Source organism: Aquila chrysaetos, chromosome 2 (assembly GCF_900496995.4).
Source record: "Aquila chrysaetos chrysaetos chromosome 2, bAquChr1.4, whole genome shotgun sequence".
Classification (NCBI taxonomy): domain Eukaryota; kingdom Metazoa; phylum Chordata; class Aves; order Accipitriformes; family Accipitridae; genus Aquila; species Aquila chrysaetos.
This window is the reverse complement of record NC_044005.1, coordinates 55,433,799-55,453,326: the sequence shown is the minus strand read 5'-3', so window position 1 is coordinate 55,453,326 and position 19,528 is coordinate 55,433,799. Positions and strand designations below refer to the sequence as shown.

The window sequence follows — 19,528 nt, the reverse complement described above, 5'->3', positions numbered from 1 at the left end:
AAAAACTGCATTAAGCCAGACTACAATAAATGGCAACAGATTTTCAGGAGTACAGCTGCACTTGTGAGAATAAACGTTTCTTTGCTATTTATGGAAGCATAAATGCGCATCCATCCTGCAGGAAAATTCAGGAATGTTAATTTACTCTAGAGCCCTTACAGGCCCAGCTTTACAAATGCAAAAATTGGCACCTGCATTTAATATGTGAGCATTTTCAACCAGAAGGTTAGCCTGGTGTCAGATCTCAGCTGAAATGCAGTGACTAAGAAGGTCTGTGGAAATGGTCTCAAGCCATGGATGGCACCGATATGCCAGATGGCAGGAGTGGTGTCCCTTGCTTCACTTCGTTGCAAAATGGTTTAGGAGCTCTCCAAGGACAGGGCATTTTGTCCCAATGCAGAACTGGTAATAGGCAGCCAAGTGGTAGACTTTACGTCTACAGGGCATTTCCAATCCTTGGCTAGAGGGATCAAGACCACATGAAACCAATCATTTGGCCACAGCATATTTTCCAATTTACCAGTTGAAGTTTTCTGATAATTTTGCATATTATACAAGAATGATTTATTCTGCCCTACCATCATGTGCCAGACCTGCAAGCTCAGCTTTAGATATTAATGTACAAATTCTCAAAGATTTCAGCAGGCTAAATCCTGCCCTCCACCGAACCTGACATTTTCTATGCTTTGTCAAAGCTTATTTTCTCATAAAATCACATCAGAATCTTTTAATTTGTTTCATCATAATCTGGGAACACCACAGAGAAGGGCTTTTTTTTTTTTTTTTTTAAATTAAACTCGTAATTAAGTGGTCTGAATCAAAGTGCCTAAAGATGCAATATTATAAAAAAAATTAAAATTGCTCAAGCCAGTACTGCCATGGTCCTTCCCTTTTCCCCTCCTTTTTCTCCTAGCACATCCCTGCTCCTTCTCTTGCATAAAAGATGCAGTGCTCATCTATTCCCACACCAAGTCAGTTCAGGAAACAGAAACTTTTGCAAGTGAAATTTTTGGTTTGAGGATCATTTTTGTCCTGTCTCGCTCCCCAGGTCAGATTGCCATGAGTATCAGAGTTACCAAGTGGAAAAGGCAGGAACAGCTCCAGACCCAGTTCAGCTCGGTCACAAAGTGCATGACACTACAAGATGTCCCATATGTACTCAGTTGCCTTTTGTTTTTCCAACTGATTGACATTTTGATCATATTGCATTGTAAATGCATGCGTGAGTTCTTAACAGAAGCCACTCCAATTACCTATTGTTAGTCAACCCCTAGATAGTAAGACAGGAAGCTAACCCACACAGTAGACACTACCTTCTAATAATATTTATTACTTCATGTCAATGTTCATTCCCCCCCCCCTCCAAAACGTCCTCCCATTTTGCTGAGTCTAACTACTCAGGTACGTTTGCCTAATTGCTTCTCAGGAAATTATAATGCATGAATCCAAAAAGCCAAGCAGACAGACACAACCAGTAATTTAAAAAAAAAAAAAAAAAAAAAAAAAAAACCACAAAACTTTTAAGAAATATTTCCGTGGGGAAAAAAAACCCACCAGAGTAGACTGAGCAAGAGATCCAATTCATCCCTTTTGGCTAATCAAAGTGTTAACTTAGAACTCTTTCAGAAAGTCTAGATGTAGATAAAACCAGCGAGCTTAGTAAGTAAGTTTCCTCCTAAGAAAATGCACCTTTAGAACATCCTTGCTTTAGACATTTGGAGGTTTATGGACATAACATTGAGAGCAAAATGCAACTCCAAAAGCCGTCAGTGAGCCCTCTAGTGTTTCAAAAGGACAGGAGTTACTCAAACTAGGCACAAACGTGAATGGGTATTTAGCAAAAGGTTACTACCATAAGCGTTACTGTACTTACTGGGCAAATAGCCCATAGATACAGTAGTCTAAAATAACTAGCTTAATCAATGCTGCCTGCTGGACAAGTGAGTTTGAGCTTCTAACCAAGCAAGATGTCCCAGTTTCTAGAATTCAACATATCAGAAATACTCTACATGCTTTTCCCCCTGTTCTATTAAGTTTCCCACTAAATGAATTTCCTATTTGTTAACAGCTTTATGTTCTACGTAAGAATGAAAAAGTTCTAAAATATTGAGTATCAATTTGAATAGACCCAGCCCACTGATAACTATTCTTTGCTTAGGCAAAACTCCTAGCACTGGTAGTTCAGGAAAGAAGTTTAACAGGTTTTTTTGAGAAATCCATCTATCTTTGCAGTCTTCACCTTTCTCTTTGCATGGGATGTCCCCAAATCAGTATCTCCATTTTTTTTTAAATTCACAAAGGCCCTTTAGATCACATCTCCGACTGCTTGCATAAGTACTGTTGATCACTTGAAATGTCTAAATAAAGATCACAGTTACTGAGAACATCTGTATTTCAACATAACATTAGGGATCCTGTTAAAAAGAGAAATTCCTAATGATGACGAGTCTAACAGCTTTTGACCAGATGATTCCAGACACTCTCAAGCTCCTCTATAGTGTAACTAATAAAATTATTTTACCCGAGTGCTTTCAAATAATTCCTTATTAGTCCTCCAGGATGTTAACAGGCAGAGTTACATTTGCATAGATGTATTCCTCCATCCTTCTAGCTTTCCTAAGCTATGTTCATTGAACCTCAAATTCTAGAAGAGCCTGACAGCTCACTGGGAAGCCCCGTGTCTACATTAGCAAAGTCCATTTCCCATGGAGCTCTACCTCAGGTCACTCAATCAGAAGCGGCAGCCAAAGGCTTGACTAGCTAGCACTGTTTCACTAGTAAGCCGGCTGCTTTTACATCTTCAGAAAAAAAATAAGGCACCGATTTTTTACTTATGAAGTCAGAAAATGCCAAAATACTACCCCACCTCTGCTGAAGTATAATGAAGTGTGCTATTGCAATTGATATCAGCAAAGTCACTTAGAAGAAAAAGGTGAAGGTCTGACACTACGCACAAAAGGATCTCTGCATTGCTTTAAAGGAAGCATTTTGAAAGATAATGTTAAAATCCTTCTCAAACCACTGAAAATGAAAAAAATAAAGTAAAACAATTAAAAAAAAATTTTTTTCTCCAGCAGCAGAAACAAAGACCCTATCTACAGCTATAATACTGGCCAACCAAAAGATTATGATAATGCACTCCCATTTGTTGGTATTTTAGTTACTGCCATCTTCCAAAGCACTCTTAACACAACAGCTACAGAGGACACATAAGCCACTTAAAATGTGCAAAATACAATTCTATTCAAACAGGAGTACCCAAGAGTTCAGGCATGAAATGTTGCCAGAAAACCAGAGCCATACTGAATCAGCATAATAATAGTAGTATTTAGATGCAAACTACTGCAGTACCAGGTGGAGTGAAAATAATAAGAACTTAATAAGGTTTATTTTTAGCAGTTACACACAAGCAGGGGAGATGTCAAAGAAGATGTCAGGAAAAGAATTCAAGCACCTTCCAGAAACTGGGATATTAAAGGAAAAAAAATTTCATTGCATGAAATAGTACCATCCTGACCTTCAACAGAACCATTTAAACAATACCAAGACAAGGAAGGCAGGCAGAAGACTAAGGTACTAGAAGCCCAACAAAGAGACAAGTTAAAAAAACAAACAAAACAAAACAAAAAAAACCCCAAAACCAAAACTCTGAAGAAAATGTAACAGCTTGCTTGTCTAATCTCTGCTAAATTCTCATTGCTAGATTAAATCATCTTCTCTTTCTCAGTTTACAGTGAACTTTTACACATTTAACTTATTGTCACCTTTTAAACTTGTCCTTACCGGAACTACATGTTCACTCAGTCTGGTCTCTCTGAATCTTCTCTCCTTCCTGTTGTTGTAACTAAAACTTCATTCTTTCACAGTATCAGCAAAGGAAATGAAGGAAGTTCCTAGAATTAGTAAGAAACCTCTATACACGCTCCACTTAAACTTTCCTCCCGTACAAATCAACTTGCATGACTGATGACTGTACTGGGTCTGGCTGGGATGGAGTTAGCAGCCTTCACGGCAGCCCGTACGGTGTTTGGAATTTGCGGCTGAAATAAGGTCGCTAACACAGCGGTGTTTTGGCTGTTGCTGAACACTGCTCGTACAACATCAAGGCTTTCTCTTTTTCCAACTCCTGCCCCTTTCTCACTCCCCCTGACAAGTAGGATGGGAGGGTGGCCGAGAGGTTGGGAGGGGACACAGCCGGGACAGCTCACCCCAACTGACCACAGGGATATTTCCTACCACGTAACGTCGCGTTCAGCAACAAAAACCGGGGCAGAGGGAGAAGAGGGGGTTTTCCAAGGTGGCTGTTACTCAGAGGCTGGGCATCAGTCAAGCTCGTGGGAGGTGGTGAGCGGCTGCCTTTGCATCGCTTGTCCCTGCCGCCTCCTTCCTTCACCTAATGAACAGTTTTTATCTTGAGCCACCAGTTTTCTCACTTTTGTTCTCCCAGTTCTCTCCCGCAGCCCACCTGGTGGGCCAAGAGCTGTGTGGGCGCTTGGCTGCTGGCCCAGGGGAACCCACCACAACGTCTCAGAGCACCTCCAGCGCGGGAAGTTTGTGACCACAACACGACCCCCAGCTGCTTTCTTGGACCCGATGACAATATTACATTAACCATTAGCAAAAACTCAAGCTTTAGAAAGCCTTACTTTCTTACTTCCCATTCCCATTACTGTTAACCAACTGAACCTAAATGAGACTGGGTGAATCGGAATCACAGAAGGGTTGAGGTTGGAAGGGACTCTGGAGGTCATCTTGCCCAACCGCCACTGAAAAGACCTATTCTCACCCGTTTTCACAGTCCCCAAGTACCAGCCAAATTGCAGCACAGCTGAAAAAACTTCACAATCATCCCAGAAATCTGTTATTAGTAAATGAAACAGCAACTCTGAAGGTACTGTCACCAATCAGGATTTCTCTGTGAAAAACTGTATGATTTCCTTCAGCTGATTCACTATCAGTTTTCATAAAATCATGCTGCGTATATAAGAGCTCTGTTTAATATGCTCTCACAGAATCTACTGATTATCACAGTGAAACAATTTTGGCAACACATAGCCTGTCTTTTTTATTTTAGTTATCAAAAGGATTACATTTGTGTTTAATCACCTTCATAACAGTATTTAGTGTAATATTGCACTTCTAAAGAAATATAAGTTGTTAACCAAGTTTATTGATCTTGTCCTGAATAATTTGCATCTTGGAAACATGAAGCGATAGGTCAATTTTTCTCTAGATCTCAATACATAACACTTCTTTTTCTAGCATTAGGAAGCACAGCTACATTGTGAAGTCATTTGACAAATTCCCTTGTTTCAGAGCATGATCTTTGTTACTTTTGTCATTATTCACTATTATTGCGTTGGTAGTACTTCAAACCCTTTATTTCAATCTTTTCTTGCAGTTCTGTACGCACTCGTAACACACTCTGATGTCTTTTTCATCTGGAAGTGTTTCGATCGCTAATAACTGCCTTGAATTGCCTTAAAAAATTAAATTGGATTTTTAAAGTATTTTTTATTGGTATTCGCAGCTTTTTACCCTGTTCAGAGTTGCTCTATAGTGGAAATTCTTGGTGAAGATGTAGGGTGTTCTACTGCAGTTACTTTGCTAATTAGTTCATAACCTTATCTAAGCAGACACACAGATAGGACTGAGTGATGCCTGTCTGCTTTCAGTTTTTTTTCAGTTACACTGTCTACTGTTATGCTAAACTGCTGACAACGTTAGTTTTAAGCAACTTTTCATAAAACAAAAACTCAAAGTTAACTTCTTGGCTGAAGACCAAGATTCACTAGAAAACAAGATAAAACTGGTTTATATTCAGATCAGGTCTTCTGTAGGTAGAATTGTGTCTAGAGTTTGATTTCAAATTAACAATTAGCAACTATAGTGAACAGAATCTTATTCTAAGCTCTTCATTTTTAGTTACTGTTTCTTACTGCAGAAACAAAGCTGGAAAAAAAAATCTCAAGTATCTGAAGAAGGTTCATCCCATTGGATACTGTTTACTTTTTTGCCTTGAATCTGACAGAAGAAGATACAAATGACAACATACTCCCTTTCTCTACTGGCAACAGAAATTTGTTTTTCTCCTTCAAGACACGTAAAATAAATCCTGTCATTGCGAACCTTCACATACATAACCACTTCTTATCTGTCAGCAGGAACATTATTGCAAATCAGGAGCTTGACAGATCTCTGGCGCTTATAACCTCATTTCCTAATGGCATCATCCCGAGTTAAAAGCAAGCTACACGCTGTCAATGGTTGTTTAACAGTCACTGCCCAAGTGTCACTGTTTTTAATTTAGCAGGTGGATGACAACCATGCTCTGAAGCCCACACAGGCTGGAGAAGTTCCGGCGAGCGCTTCCCGACGGGACTTCCACTTAGCCAAGTAAACCCCCGAAGGAGACTTTTGTATTAGTTAATGGGCCAGCAACAAGGATTCCCAGTTGCTGTTTTCCACTAAGCAGCAGCTAGAGATTTTGGGAACGTTCAGGCGCTTGTTATTTAGCTCACGGCTTCGTTTTGCATTGAGATAGGAATGGAGAACTCTTCACAACTCAGAAGTTCGTCCGAGACTGCTACCCACAGCGTAGGGCATTGCCGCACACCAAGTAGGGGAAATACCTACAACTCTCAAAATTACAACAGAGCTAAGGTAGCCAAACTGATTTACAGGATTGTCCATTAAAATTAAACACGCACCTTATATCATGAAATATTTTATATGGTTCTGTATTTCATGCTCTGTACTAAGACATGTGAGCAAACTCCTGCTACTCCTCAGCTTTTCAGGTTCTTACAAATAATTCATGTATTGCCCGCAAAGCCAAATTAAAATAAAAAAACCTAATATCTGCATATAAAAAAGGAACTAAGAGGGAAAATAAAAACATTAAGGGCTATTCTGAGGATTAATTCATCATTTGTACTGCAAAGCACTTCAAAATCCTCAAACGGAAAGCCTGACAGAAATGCTAAGTATTATTCCCACATGTGTTACGTTAAGTTACAGATAAGCTTCTATTCTTATATTTTCTATTCCTCACAGTAGCTTGTAAGCCTCTTTAGTAGTATATTAAACTATCCAACTAATATTCATCATATGCTGTTCTGGGCATCATTTGTTAACCAGGGACAGACGCTGCACAGTGCTTCATTCTGTTACACATTTTAAAAGGAATAAATTATCCTATTAATTCTGCAACAAGAATTCTAATTAAAAGCTAACTAAAGAGAACAGGAAATTTGCAGGTAAGGTATTTTCTACACTTATTCTATTACTGCATATTTTATTTAATGCACAAGCACGCAGGAAAAATGAGACTGTTTTGTGTAAGAAATAATTAATAAGTACAGCAGCCCTGATGCTTTGATACGTCTGCACCAAAAAATATAAGTTCATCTGAAAATGATTGTATGACATACCAACCTACTCGATGATAACAAGCTACATTTTACTCATTTGTCAGGCATGCCTCTCTTTGCTGAACAGTAAAATACTTCTAAAATTATTAATTTACTGAAAAACTGGAGATACCAGAATGCTTTACAGTTAGTTTGTGAGAACTGGGCCATGGTGGTTTAACCATTGCACAGTTCATTTGAGCAACCTGGTCTAGTGGAAGGTGTCCCTGCCCACGGCAGGGTGGTTGGAACTGGATGACCTTTAAGGTCCCTTCCAACCAAAACCATTCTATGATTCATTTTAGTAGAAGTCACAGGGTGATAAGGTAGAAAAACTTGAAGGAAGGCCAGCGTTCACCTCCATACTCCAAATACTAATATCATTCGGTCCAAGCTGATACCTATAGCCTGCTTCTTACCTGGCCATCCCAACACCACAGATATAAGAAAAACAAACTATTTGGTGCAGCACAGAAGCATCCTAGCTGAGACTCTTTCCTTGACTAAATAAAAACTAGGAAGGCAAGAACAACATATAATCCTTCCCATAAAGAACACTGTCCTTGCACTTCCTGAAGCCAAAGGTCTGGCTAATTTCTGCCAAATGAAATTATCCATCGCAGGGAAACAAAAACAAAGTGTGGTTCAAAAATCTTGCCCATATAGTTACCCAGATCTAATATAACAGCATTCATCCTACACTGAACCATCCAAAGTAGATCAGTTTTAGCTCAGTTTTAGATTAATTTGCTCAACTTCTGTTGAGCTGTCTCTCACCCAACGTATAGAAAGCAAAATAGATATGCAAGAAATCACTATTTCCTTTCAAAACTGAGGGGTTTGGATGATATATTTGTTTGTTTCTCCCCCCAGGTAAGCTACGATTTGAGTATGTTCTGTAGGCATTTTAAGAGTTTTTCCTGAAAACATCTGCCTTGAAAGCATCAAATAAGAGGCTGCCGAACTGCTTTGGCCTCCAACTCTCAGTTACTAGTGGGAGAACCAACAACACGTTCTCAGTAACTACACCAGTGGAAAAAGAAATGAAAATATAGTATTGAAGTGCAGCATTATGAAATTGAGCACAGATGACATTAATGTTGAAGATACTCTATTTTCAACTTGTTTCAGTTGCCATTTACGTCTGTATACATACACAAGATAGAAATCTTAAATGAAACATCCAAGTCATCCAGTTCGGAACAAAAGAGCAGTCTAAAGAATAAGCCATGCAGCCCCTATCTTACAACTTAGCAACTGTTACCAAGATCTGTATTTCAGAAAAAAATTGAAGCCTACAGCTTGTCACTCAAGACCACTGTATTTCTCCAAAGCTGTCTTCTTCAAATGCTTAACAAAAAAAGTCAGATGGACTCTTTAACAGATAGACTGAAAAATTGTTTCTTTACTACTAGCATAAGAGATAGATCATGTTCCTGCATCATTATTTCAGCAGTTTGGAATTTATATAAAAAAAAAAAATCTGTGATGGACAGATCAGTGATGCTCCAATGTTTTTTTTTTTTTCCTAAGGAGAGTCACTGATGGCTAATTTTTAAAGAACCAAATCACACAGATGTTTTGGGTTAGTCAAACATCCATTAAAAGAGAAACACCACATCATAAGGTAATGTGCAAGAACTCAAGTCATTGTTCATTACTGACAATAACCAGAAAGAAAGCTGAAGTATTTTCACTTAAAACAGAAAAGCATTGCAGAGTTGTACAAAAACCTAATGTATTTCTTTGATCTTATGCAGAATTAGTATCAGCCTCTGAAGTTCATGCATAATTTGACTAATGTCATAAAAGGGAAAGAAAAAAGAAAGCAATTTGTGGAAATACTACTCTTGTGAAGAATAGTGGTATACATAGACTCATCCCACTCAGTGTCATTTTTTTTTCCTGGTCTACTTATGACTTGCTACAGTTTCCAAGAACTCCCAAGCTGAATGGTGTGAACAGCTAGGCTCCCGCAACTGCACGATAAAATCATCCTTTTGTTCTCTATTTTTTCCTACTGTTCTTTAAACAGTTACTTGATAAGGTTTGCTTCTAATTAGATTATAAATTATTCATGGCACGGACTGTATCTCCTACTTGTTCGTTAGGTACCTGGCACTACGCAGCCGTGCTGCTACTGAAGTTCCCAATCTCAGCAGGGGTAATGCAAATAAAAAAATAAGCACAGTGCTATGCAGTACAACACATCCAGATGAAGTGATTAACATCAAGGTGATTCAAGCTGCTGTTTCAGAGCACGACTAAAATCCACAAAAAGGAAGTAAGGTGGATCTAAAGAACCTGTTTGTTTTTCTTTCCCACATTTTGAACTCACAATCTCCCCTCCCATGCTTGTAAGTTTTACTCTGCTGCTAAAAATCACTAAGTAACAAAACTTTTATTCACCCCATTATATGGAAAGTGTCAATATATCCAGGCCTATCCAGGATGTCTTTCAAAACAAAAACCAAACTGGAACAACAACCAAAAAACCAACAACCCACCAGAAGTGTCTCCCCCCTTGCAGAATCCCACAATCCTGTTTCCCTCCCCTGGCACATGTCAGAAATTGGGAAGGATAAGAGAGTATCCTTGCTGGTAAGAGGTTTTAGTTGTGATAGGAATGCCAGACTGGCACTGAAAAGCAAAATTGCAGATGTATTTTCTAAGTGCAATTTTTCTTTAATTGTGTTTTCTTTTATTTAATTGCATTCTTCTGAGGCAAGTATTTTTAAATGTCTTTTTCACAGTAGTTTTTTTTCTTAAGGAAAAAAAAAGTTAAACAGTGAGCCATGCATTATTAGTAGATTTAGGACTATCACCAACCTACTTAAGTAGCTAATAACAGTAAGTAAAAACATAAAATCAGTTATAAAAACTATGAGATATCAGTTAATGAGAAACTTACTAAGCTTGATGTTGTCACTGAATTCACGAAGTAGAGAGCACTTTGAGCTTTCCAAAATACTGGGTACTGGCAATAAATACTTTCCCCATCCTCAGTCCATCAGCTTTTGACAAGAGGCCAGATCAGATCAGACCATATCAAATCCTTATCCAGGTGCCACTAATTGTCAGCTCTAAGTATTTTTCTCCTCTTCCCCTGCCCCAAATGAGTTCTTCCTTTCCACTCCCCTCTCCTCTCTCCAGTTAAAGCAGCTGAAGTGCTCCACTGCTAAAGCTCATTATTGTGGCCATGGTGAAACTGCACTTTCAGAAGTCAGAGAGCCTGTTCCCTAAAAAGTATTTACATAGATTAATCTGATAACACAGTTGCTGCATGGATCAATGGCTCAGTCTGCATCATTACCACTACTCTCAGAGAAGTATCTTCAGCCTAATAACCTGAAATTAGAGCAAAAGGATTGGATTGTTTCCCAACAGCTGAAAACCAGTTACACAGAGGTCAAAAGCAGATGATACTAATTTATGCCTTTTTTTTTCCCTCCCCCTTCTCCATTTAACATCTTTACCAGTGACCTGGAAGATGTGATGGCAGGTGTAAACCCTTATCGAGTTTGCAGGTGGCACCAAGTTGGGGTGAGGAAGGGAAATCCCATCTGGGAGTCAGGGCTGCCGTTTGCAGAGGCCAAGACAGGCTGGAGACCAATGGGAACTTCATGGAATTCAGCAGGGACAAATGCAAAGTCCCTAACTCCTGGTGATGGTGCAGGCTGGGGAGCAGCTCAGCAAGGAAGGCGCTGGGACTCCGGTGCACACGCCAGCAGCGCCCGCGCAGCAGGACCGCAGCCCGTCCATCGAGGGACAGGATCATCCCCCTGTTCTCAGCGCTCAGGAGACCACATCCCGATACTGCGTCCAGTTCTGGGCCTCCCGGCGCAGGAAAGAGATCAATAAACTGGTGTGAGTCCAGTTGGGGTGGGGTGAAGGGGCCCAAGGTGGTCATGTCTGGAGCAGTTGCCCCATGAGGAGAGGCTGAGGGATAGGGTTGGCTCAGCCTGGGGGGAGAGGGCTCCGGGGGGGCTGGCAGCAACCCCCCTGTACCTGAAGGGAGGTGGTGGAGGAGAGGGAGCCAGAGGGACACGGAGCATCGGCTGGACCAAGCAAAAGAGGTTCCGACAAGGAAAAGGCTTTTCCCTGGGGCCGGAGAGGGGGGCAGAGGCGCAGGCTGCCCGGGGAGGCTGTGCCGGCTCCGTCCGACCGGGGGGTTTCCACCGGACCAGGGACCTCCTCAGACCTCCAAGACCAAGTTATCCTGCCATGCCATTAAATTCAGTACAGACTGCACATATTTGCCTGAATTTTACAGAGCAAGTAAACCGACCTGCTTCTCCCCATCGACAACAAGGACGCAACTCAAATTCCAGCCCAAGATTGCGGCTGTTTAAAATATTTCAGATGAGAATTACAAGTTGTGAAAGGTTTTTCCCAGCGTTCAAGGTATTTTCTGTATTGAGTAAACTACTTCAGCTATGCAAAACACTGCCAGCTCATTTCTGACAGGAAGTTAAGAGCTATCTACTTATTGCCTTAGTATAGAAAGATTAAAGAACAACAATTAAGATAATCAGACCCTAGCGAAACATGATGAAGAAAGATCCAGTGTCGTGTACGAATTCATCATTTCTGCCCATTTCACATTAACATCTACTTATCTTGGTCAGGACTGATCAAACAGCTTACCCAGGGCCACATTTGATTTCAGAAGAAAATTATTTTAAGAAAGATTTATTCCTGCAGCCCTCAAACTATCTCCAGGAAACATGGGCTGTATAGTAGCAAATTTTCTGAGGTGAAAATTTGTTCTTGTAAATTAGTCATCACATCTCTCTGTACAAACAGTGAAAGAACCACCGCAACAGAAAACACGTATCAGTTATTTTTCTTCAGCAGTTTTATCATAGCATTCAAAACTGATACTATAAACCTAAATATTACCATTCTTTGCATGGCATTTGTTTTCCTCTTGAAACATTTATGTCATTACCTGGCCTGTGGATCCTGACACAACCAGTGCTGGTGAAGTTCCTAAATTACATGACACTCAGGCCTTACACCTTCTGCTTAATTCCACTACCACAGTATATACGTGTTACAGAACAGTGACCAGATTTGTAAGTTAGCTTTCCAGTTCACATAAAACACATCTGCAGAAAAAGTAGTAAGATACTTGTCCTCATGCCTAACAGATGAAACATACCTACTGGTATCTGTAATTTCCTTCATTCAAGCTGGAGTTAAGGATGACAGCTTGGAAATGACACCTTTATACTGAAAAGCATATATATGCAGTGAATCCTTCTGTGGAAGGATACAATCTAAAAACAATCTTAAAAATCTATGCAAATCTGCTTTTACGTACTAGAAGTAATTTAACCCTTAGGTAGCATCTCTTCCAGTGCTATACATAGCATATTAATGCTTTACACAATATTTTTCTTATATATCCAAATATTCCTCAGCAAGAAGCCTTTATAAATGAGAGCGCAAATTATAGTACTGGTAATATTTCATCAGCTCTACATGGATTTGAGAAGAGCTGTCACAGGCTTATGGAGAATGTCTGTGCTCATGCTTTCACGACAGGCAGAAGAAATCAGATGCTCAGTTGTACAAGGAAACAAATGGAAAACCATAAAACCGATATGCAATTAAAGTAGCCAAGATGAATACTAGTGGTCTGTTCCAATCACCTCCTGGCAGTAGTGGATACAGAAGAAACAGAAAGAATTCAATTAAGAGGCATAGAGGTATTTTCCTCAATGGAAAGGCCAAAAAATAGCTGTACTTATTTGTAAATGGACAAAAAGAGAACAAGACAAAAGTAAAGGCATACAGAAAGTAAGGGCTCCTCCTGAACATCTTTGTAAAAGAGAAAAGGAGCAAATGAACCACGCAAGTGTTAGGTTTGTTACTGAAAAGGCAAACACTCAGGAATCATTGCCAGAAGATACAGACAGTGACAACTTAATGGGATACTGAAAGATTTGAGAGAGCAGATGGTCATAGTGGCCCAAATTTCATACTGCACTACCTAAGCTGTTAACAAAAAGTGCTTCAAATGCCTTATAGCTTTCACAGCACAAATGGAGCATAATTCCAGTTTGTGCTATCTGTAACACAGCTAACGGCGTGATGACTTTGATGCAGGGTAGTGTTATTAGGAGGAGACACCTTCCACCCCACCCACCCAGTAGAGACTTATTCCCACAACGGGCAAAAATTTTAGCTTTGCACTGCCATCTAAATTTACCAGTTTCTCAGCATGTATATGGTACCTCACACAAATACATAAGGTATCATAAAAAAAAAATAGAAGATGCAATGCTCCTCAACAACATAGTCAAACAACTATCTGAAATTTCTGTCCCTTCCTAAGCAGGAACAGGGAAGCCAACCACAGAATTAACAGACCTGCAAGCTTGCAGAAGGGAAAGACCTTGGATGGGACTTGTTTTCCAACACACAGAACTCTCTTAATTCTCTTGCTTTTTTCAGGCAGGTATGTAAAAACCACACAAGTTTCCCAGATCAGTTCTGTTGATTCCACACTTAATTTCAAGTTCCTAAAAGGAGATCAATCAAAGTATTTACGTCACTTAAAACTACAATACAGAAGAGACGAAGTCTTTGCTCTCCCTCAAACTGTTTTGGATAGTTCAGCCTAAACTATCCAAAATAATCTAGGGAGTTTGCTGCAGCTATTCCTAAGAAATACTTCACAGATAAGCCAAATTATGTGGCAAAAGTGAAAACAAAACATCCAAATCGTCATAATAATTTAAAAAAAAAAAATAATACCTATGTCAAGTCACTGAGCTACAAAGTGTCTGGTAGAGTAGAGCTGGTGGAGAAGTTCCCTGCTGAAAATCCAACTGTCAATGTTTAAAAAGCAGTGCCCCCTTACCCCACCAAAAACAAACAAACAAACAAAAACCCAAAACCACATCAACTTCACTTGCTGTGGCTACAAAGCCAGATTTGACAAGTCCCTTCCAGGCAGGCTGATGGGTGAGGAGCGGAGCAGGCAGGGACTGAGCCTCCCCAGCAGCCTGCTTGACAGGTCCTGTCAATTTTCATTTCTGGTTTACTGGCTGCCCATGAGCAAATTTTGTAAATTCTGAAGAATCTATTTTTGGGTGAAACTTTTTTGGAAAATAAATAAATTGTTCTTTTGTCTCACATTTCTTCCCTGAATCACAATTTTTTTTTTTCCACAAGAAATGTTCTCTATCCAGCTCCGGGCTTGATCCCTTTTCCACATCTACCCTTTTCCAGCTACCAAGCTCCCTAACCTCCACTGTAAACAGCTGTGGTTATCCCAATATAAAGACTTTAGGAAATCCCCAGCTACATCTATAGTTATGTAAACATAGAAGTATATGTAAACTGTATTATTCTGCAATCTTTTCTGGGGCACAGACATAAAGAATTACAGACTACAAGGCTTTCCGTACGTCAGGGTAGCACAGGAATGGCACGCCCAGGCTTGTGGTGCCTCTAACAAGGTAACGCCACCACCAAGAGTGAGATGCTACAGAAAACAGAGGAGGAGTAGCATATATGAAGATGGCTCACCCTGTCCTGTGGCACCACTAAGAAGATAGCAACATGAGAAAGGGCAGGCAGGCTCTAGAGATAAAAGAAGGGGAGTGCTAGCTTAACAGAATTTACCAGTCAACAGAATTGAGGCCAGTAGGGAAATGGAAACAGGGCCGAGATGTTCAGTTGGGAAGCGATAAGGATGGTAAATGGAAAGAACTTGGAAAGGGAGAAGTGGGAGAAGGGAATACAAGGGGAAACAAATCAGGTGTTTGAGGGCACGTTATCAGTGCTTCTTGGAACAGGACAATCAATCTGTTGATGCTCTGGTCATACCTGCATCTGACTTAAGCAGTGAGGGGGAACCTGGGTGCTCTCCCTCCTGCCGGCGAGGGAACAGCTAGAGGGGACCTCCTGATGTCCTAACAACGTACAGCATGGAACAGACCTTTCCCCATGTTTATAGCCCGTTAACTGAGCATTTGGGTAATACTAATGTAACCCTATTTAAGAGAGGTAGGATTTCTGTTTGGGCCATTCTGAAATAATTCCAGCATCTACCTTCAGGACCTTTTTTTGGTCGTTGTTCCTCTCTCAAAAATAGATTTCTCTCAGTACAAGCCAGGCAACAACCATTCCAGTTCTCAGAAGATTCCCAACACAAAAAATGACTGCTAAATGAGAGTCTAAAAGGCTTACTACAGCTTCCTACCCCTAACAAAAGTTTAGGAACAGTACGAGCAAACAGAAATACTTCTTATGAATAACAGGAGTGTTCAGAGTTTGAGAGTCGGGGACTTTCAGAGCCAGACGTGATGCTTGTATGATTAATAATCCCCAGTAGAGCTTTCTTTCACAAAATTACTCAACTGTTTTCTGAACTTGTGTAAATTTTTTATATTCACAACATCCTGCTGAAAGGGCTTTACAGCTGTACAACATAATGTGTAAAGAACAGGTTTGTTCTGATTTTGTCATCTCGTACTTTCCTTTGATGTACCCAACATTCGACAAACAGGAATATTTCTCAGAATAGGCTTAAATAACACCACTAAATACACCATAAAAATCGATGTCTTATTATTACGCCTTTCTCCCAATTACATTACCTTCCTGGAAAACACTGAATCTATTTAATCTTAAAATTTTGAAACAAAGTATGCTTTTATTATGAATTTTGGTAAAGATCATTGTGGTGGAGAACAGACTGACTGTCAGAGATGGGTAATTCAGTTTCCTTCTAATTATCTACTATTTGTGTGTTAGAAGGAGCTAAAGTGCTTTAAATCTAACTTAGTTCCTGCATTCTAAAATGGGGAGGCAGTTCTAATCTTCTCTGAAATGCTTCATAAGATCCATCCATAAAAAGCTTACATAAAATAGCCACGTGTTATCATAGCATCCAGTTTCTACACCATGTTCACGAGCAGCACCCTTTTACTAATACTGACATGCAGGCTACCTGCCTATGATCTCACTGTCTCCATACACTTATTGATTTCAGAATCAAATTACAGAAATCCAGAGCTTTTAACTTTTAAGGATTCAAATATAACATTTAGCACATTAAACTAACACACCTTAGAGATGACCGTTTAGGACAACGGAGGTTTCAGTCCTTCTAAGAATATTACACTTCTCCAGAACTACACAAAGCTCTCTTTTTGAGCACAGTTGTTCAACATACAAGCTATTTTAGACAGCTTCTTACAGTCTTCTCAAAACTGCAATGTTTTATTCCTAGAACTTACTCTTTCATAACGTCTCCCTTTTAAAAATGAAAGGTGAAGAAATAGTTGTTATTCTAATACTACATTTTCACAAAAATATGACGTTTCACTCTGACATCAAAGAAATTTGAGAGACATTTCATTCTTTCCAAATGTTGTCCTGCTACTGTGCTTGAGACTAACACAGAAAAGCTACATCAGTTTCTCATTCTGAGGTTTCCACCCTGTAATGACCACTTGAAAAGAAAACCATCACAGCCAACCTCCTGACACATCCCTAAGTCAGTCTCGTCTGCCCACTTTCACAAAATGCTGAATTATATTTTCCACATGCACAGGAGATTATTGACCACACAGAGAGAGCTCATCTGCACATCATGACTTGGATACGTAATAGTAATTTTTTTGTTTGTTTCTTTCTTTGTTTTAAAACCAGGACACTTTGGAAGGCATCACTTGTTTACAGTAGAACACAATGTATCCTAGTTGTTTCCTGTTAATTGTGAAAAGCAAGCCCCATCACCCTCTGCATCCAGTGATTTAGGTCTGCCAAGCACATGGAATATTTCAGGACTCTCTTTGTTTGACTGTCGAGGCTTACAAAGGCAACCTGGAGATCTCTGCTCTGGCTATCCAAGTTCGTTTTAACAATTCTTTCTTGATTTGGACAATGTTGTTAGGAGCTAGTTCAGAATACCTTAAAATACCTCATTGCTCTTAACTTTTACCAATGCAGTATTGCCAGGACATATCTATATATACACCACTTTGGAGAAGTAAAAGGAAGTATTTTTCTTTAAAAGGTATGGTACTAATTTAGAACCCAAGCAACCTGCAGTCCACTATGGACAGGCAGTAGGAGACTTAATTCAGGAGTCCACTGACTTTCACTTCCACCTTTTTCATACACTTATCTGATAAGCGTTTCATGAAATAGCAAACCTGTATGTATCTGAAATATAAGCTGAGGGCTAGTACAAAGAAATGTGTGTCAAAATCAAAATTTGACTCCTCTATACAATTAAGGCGCTACTCTGTAACAGGGAAGTAGAACTTGTTAGAACAAGTAAATTACCTTCTAAAATAGCAGTCAAAACACAGGATGCTGTGTGGCCAGCAGATTCACACTTGACAGAATTAGCTTGTCACTGAAATAAAAAGCTAGTGGTCTAAAGCGTCATTTAAAAAAAAGCAATCACTTCTGTGAGATCTGTTAAATAAAAGTTAAGCCTATCATTAAAGGTGGAAACTTTTCATTAAGTTATGAGCGAGCAGCACACCTGAGGATGGGAAGATACGCTTTGTATCTACCACAACAGAACTCCATACCTGGAAACTCAACGCTGTGTCCCATGCTAGTGTACTACCACTGATTTTGCTGCCACAGTAACAGCTCTTAACACTAATGGATAGTCTCCAGAAAGAGTCACATGTAGTTAGAACCAGGCCAGGTGTATTGGGTCTGCATGGCAAGGTTTGGGTAGCGGGGGGGCTACAGGGGTGGCTTCTGTGAGAAGCTGCTGGAAGCTTCCCCCATGGCCAACAGAGCCAACGCCAGCTCTAAGATGGCCGACGGTGGAAGCACCTCTGGGAGAACAGACTTAAGAAAGGAAAAAAAAGCTGCACAATTGCAGCCAGGAGAGGAGTGAGAATATGTGAGACACCCCCAGGTCGGTGCAGAAGGAGGGGAGGAGGTGCTCCAGGGGCTGGAGCAGAGATTCTCCTGCAGCCCGTGGGGAAGACCATGGTGAGGCAGGCTGTCCCCCTGCAGCCCAGGGAGGTCCACGGTGGAGCAGATCTCCACCTGCAGCCCAGGGAGGACCCCACGCCGGAGCAGGTGGGTGCCCGAAGGAGGCTGGGACCCCGTGGAGAGGAGCCCACGCTGGAGCAGGTGGGTGCCCGAAGGAGGCTGTGACCCCATGGGAACCCCGCGCTGGAGCAGGCTCCTGGCAGGATCTGTGGAGAGAGGAGCCCATGCTGGAGCAGGTTTTCTGGCAGGACTTGTGACCCTGTGGGGGACCCACGCTGGAGCAGTCTGTGCCTGAAGGACTGCAGCCCGTGGGAAGGACTCACGTTGGAGAAGTTTGTGGAGGGCTGTCTCCTGTGGGAGGGACCCGGCGCAGGGAAAGAGTGAGGAGTCCAGCCCCTGACGAGGAAGGAGTAGCAGAGACAACGTGTGACAAACTGACCCCAACCCCCATTCCCCATCCCCCTGCGATGCTGCGGGGAGGAGGTGGAGAAAAACAGGAGTGGAGTTAAGCCCAGGAATAAGGGAGGGATGGAGGAAGGTGTTTTAAGATTTGGTTTTATTTCTTATTTTCCTACTCTGATTTGATTGGTAATAACTTAAACTAATTTCCCCAAGCTGAGTCTGTTTTGGCCATGACAGTAATTGGTGAGTGATCTCTCCCTGTCCTTATCTCGACCCACGAGCCCTTTGTTATATTTTCTCTCCCGGGTCCAGCTGAGGAGGGGAGTGATAGAGCAGCTTTGGTGGGCACCTGGCCTCCAGCCAGGGCTGACCCACCACACCAGGTGAAGCCTATTTACAAACTTTTAGCTGGCATGGTTAACTGAGAGTTAAAAATTTACCTGCACCAGATAAGGAAGGCAACGAAGTGCTGATGTGGATATTGAAGGGGAAATGTTATTGTCCCATCTGTCAGTCATAAAAACAAACAAGCCAAGTCTGTCACTGTCTTACCCTGCTGAAACAGAAGAGACTCATTTCCTTGTATTCTACTTGTACCCATTAATAGCCTACATTCTTTTAAGGCTGTTGTTTCTTTGAGAAATCAGCTTTGAGTCTAGTCCTTTTACATGTACTAGCATAGTAGCTTTGACAAAACCTACTAGGCAGTGTGTTCATCTGCTACTGAC

General features: G+C 40.8%; 1 protein-coding gene across 2 annotated transcripts in view; it reads right to left on the bottom strand.

Annotated features, from left to right (window-relative positions):
- The window catches only part of MAN1A1 (mannosidase alpha class 1A member 1), a 152,174-nt gene that overhangs the window by 114,097 nt on the left and 18,549 nt on the right, over positions 1–19,528 (bottom strand). Inside the window, exon 1 of one of the 2 annotated variants that reach the window (XM_041119210.1) lies at positions 3,765–3,783. The exons of the other annotated variant lie outside the window; for it this stretch is intronic. The gene's annotated coding sequence lies outside the window, so the exon portion shown is untranslated. Of the gene's footprint in view, positions 1–3,764; positions 3,784–19,528 lie in introns of those variants that run through there. 2 annotated transcript variants of the gene reach the window in all.